The sequence below is a fragment of the Adiantum capillus-veneris genome, chromosome 14 (assembly GCF_014529385.1).
Source record: "Adiantum capillus-veneris isolate H3 chromosome 14, ASM1452938v2, whole genome shotgun sequence".
Classification (NCBI taxonomy): Eukaryota; Viridiplantae; Streptophyta; class Polypodiopsida; order Polypodiales; family Pteridaceae; genus Adiantum; species Adiantum capillus-veneris.
In genome coordinates, this window is record NC_140944.1 from 100,356,945 (window position 1) to 100,360,448 (window position 3,504).

At 41.3% G+C, this 3,504-nt stretch overlaps 1 pseudogene; it reads left to right on the forward strand.

The window, feature by feature from the left end:
* Nucleotides 1-2,046: 2,046 nt before the first annotated feature.
* On the forward strand, nucleotides 2,047-2,763 carry LOC147442840 (uncharacterized; annotated as a pseudogene).
* Nucleotides 2,764-3,504: the final 741 nt, after the last annotated feature.

Below are 3,504 nucleotides of genomic sequence, written 5' to 3' on the forward strand. Positions count from 1 at the left end.
GGGGCTACAATCCTTGATTGGGTACAAGTAGTCCTCAATTGTGTAATTATATTGAAGATTTCATTGCCTTGGTTTATATAGGGAGTGAATTATGTATTATAATTAACAGATTGTTAGTGCATGAGATGGTCAATCATCGACATCATTTCTTTCATGTGTATTTTGCATATAATTATCATCATTTCAATGTAAATGTTGATGATTCTTTGTAGCATGTGAAAATAGTTGTGTCTTATTGTTTTTAGATCGTAGAGGATACATAACTAATCATTATATTTATAATTGCATTGACAATTTCATATTATTTTTGTATCCATAATGCCATGTAGAGAGTGCATTGCAATGTGTATGTTCTCTCAGAACATATGTGGTCGATATGTGGAATTGACTAGAGTGCATTGCAAGTCTCATATTGTGTAGATTTGATTGCTTTCTTAGTGATTTTTTTTCTAATATATATTGAAAAATTTTTATACTTATTTTAATTGAACATCGAATTCTTATGTCTACAGTATTAAATTGAAAGCAATGGAGAAAAATGTCGGCACAAGTGATACGAAGAAGGCAAAGAATTAAAAAGCCCCTAGCAAACATGGGTTTTGAATCTCAAATAAAAAAATTATCTCCCAGATTCAGCCTAACAAACAGACTTTAGTATTGGAGTATAACAACTTGGCCTAAACAAGTAGAAGGTTTAGCTAGACAATTTCTTTAGAATCCTTACAAAGTTGCCATTGGTTCATAAGCTCTAAAAGACAATCATTCAATTCTACAGATTGTAGAAGTTGTTTTTGAGAATGAGAAATACTCAAAATTGCCAGATTTACTGAAGCGAATGATGGATGGAAATAAAGTAAAGTGATCATATTTATGGAAACAAAAAGAGGTCGTGTTCAAGTTACTAGACAACTTCCAATAGATGAATTTGCAGCTTTATCTATCGATGATGATAAGAGTCAAGCTGAACGAGATTGGCTTCTTTCTAAATTTAGATCTAGCGATAGTCCTATAATGACAACAACAGATGTTGCAACTCGGGGTTTGGATGTGAAGGACATAAAGCACAAGAAAGCAAAACGACAACAAAGACCGCACCGACATTGACAATGAGGTCATGTCAGGGACGACATGAATTCGGGGGGGAGAGTGTTGACTCATAAGTCAACAACACGACATAACTCAATTTCCATACCAAAGTCTTATTTTTTGATAGTTATGAAATGATGCGGATTATGGTTTAAAAAATCATTTATAATGAGTAGGTATTCTAGTTGTAGAGCCGGGGTGCAATGGAACTTCAAGAATGTGAATACAAAGCCATTTGACCCCTTGAACTCTATTTTGATTTAACCTATGGTAGCCTTAGTATATAAGGTACCTAGGTCATTTTGTAAAGATAACTTAATCATAATCAAACTTTTAAGCTGTCATTGATCGTGTGTGAGAGAGAAAGAGAAAGAGTGTGAGCTTCATCCTAATGCTACTTCTTGCTTGCTCATCGCATTGGAGATTCAACTGCAGCATCGCGATTGGATCGGAGAGATCTACACAACAATGCCAAGCATTCCTTGCAAACCAGAGCACGTGTGCTAACGCATCTACCAGCTATTTGTGGTTGTAAGTGTATCAAATGATGTTTTTTTTTTGCGTGCAAGTAGTCATTATAATTGTAGCAACAATAGGTAGCTCCCACAACAAAGGTAGTCATCTCTCTCTCTCTCTCTCTCTCTCTCTCTCTCTCTCTCAGTAGCAGGTCCTCTGTCACCCATGGATTTCCAGCAGCAGTAGGTCGACTGTCCCCCACGAATTTCCAGCAACATCAGGTCGTGCATGTTTGGGAGCAGGTCTGCAGGTTTCAGAAGGCGATTCTGTGGGCTGTAGCAGGTCTTGCTCAACATAGGCACAGCTCCACAGGTAGCAAATCTTGCTCAACACAGACACGTCATCCAAATAATCATTTTGATGGTCTCTTCTCAAACCTGCCTATGGTTCCCATAGGGTCCTCATTAAGTCGTTCTTGGATCTTAGACCATCCTAAGCGTAGGGATGAATACTCCAAAGGCACTTGCGAGAATGAGACCGAGTTTTGCAGTGGTGCTAGCAGCCCCTAGCAAACTTGATCGCATTGCTCAGCTTCAAGCAGCTCTCGATCAAGTCCTATAAGAGAATTTTGAGCCCAAAAATCGCCTCAAAAAGCTAGAAGAATGCTTAAATTCCATGGTTGACATTGCCACCGACAAGGTAAAGGAGGTTGAGGCAAAGGTTAGCCAAGCTCACTCAAAAACCATCACCCAAGTGAAGACTTGTGTAACAAAGGAGCTCTGTGAACAAAAACTTCAAGAAGAGAATGCCCTGAAGGTCCACATTGGTGGGCTTCCCTCGCCGTGGTGCACCGTTGAGGACACCCTTGAAGAAGCAATTACCAAGCTCAACGATGTTCTTCAACCAGTCAACATCAAGCACGAGGTCGTCGCTTGGATCAATGACACACATCGACATGTGCGTCTCGAGCATTGCATCCTTACTTTCAAGGACAAAGACGAGTGGTTGAAGTTTCTATGTCAATCTCGTCTTCTCAAAGGAACAAAGCTTTGGATTACCAAGGAGTTGACAACAAATCAACTCAAAATTAAAAAGGATGAGCTCAAGAAGATGTATGAAGCCCGCAAACAAGGTAAATGGGCAGTCTATCGAGGCGGTAAAACTATCATTCAGGAGTTTTGGACTTCAAAGGGGGCTCTCCCCTCAACTACTCCCCCTTAAGTTTTTGTTCCCTTTATTTCACCCTCCCAATGAACCCTCAGTCCTTAACTGATATGTATCTCTTGTCTTTATGTACAAGTATGTCACTGTAATGTTTTGCATCCGGTCCCATGGGCCATATTTGACCTCCGTGGACGATAATACAATCTATTTATCTATCTAACCTATCTATCTATGTGTGTGTGTGTGTGTGTGGCTCAACAAAAAACACCCAACGGGCCCAATTAGGTCCCTCTATATATATTAAGCTGCAGCCTGCCACCAGGATTTAGCATTTTCTCGGCAGGGACGTAGGGAAAATGCAAAAGCTTGGCGGGGCCCGTCGGGAAAATGCATAAGCCCGACGAGGCTTGGCGGGTTTTTTGTGGGTTTCTAGGTTTCTCTGAACTGTGTGTGTGTGTGTGACACACACACACACACACACACACACACACACACACACACACACACACACACACACACACACACACACACACACACACACACACACACACACACACCACTATACTGGTCATAATTGTTTTTAAACACCCCCCCCCCCCCCCCCCCCCCCCCCCCCCTCTTATGGTTGCATAATAAAGATACCCCTTTTGCCATACCATTGGAAACTGCCTCATAAGGGGACTTGACCCCCGCTTAACCAAAGCGTGAAGTGAAATCATCACATGGGGTAGGCGGCCCCTATTCACTCTCTATCGCCTTCCCCAGGCAATGGCGCCTACAGGCTCGCACAGTTGAGGG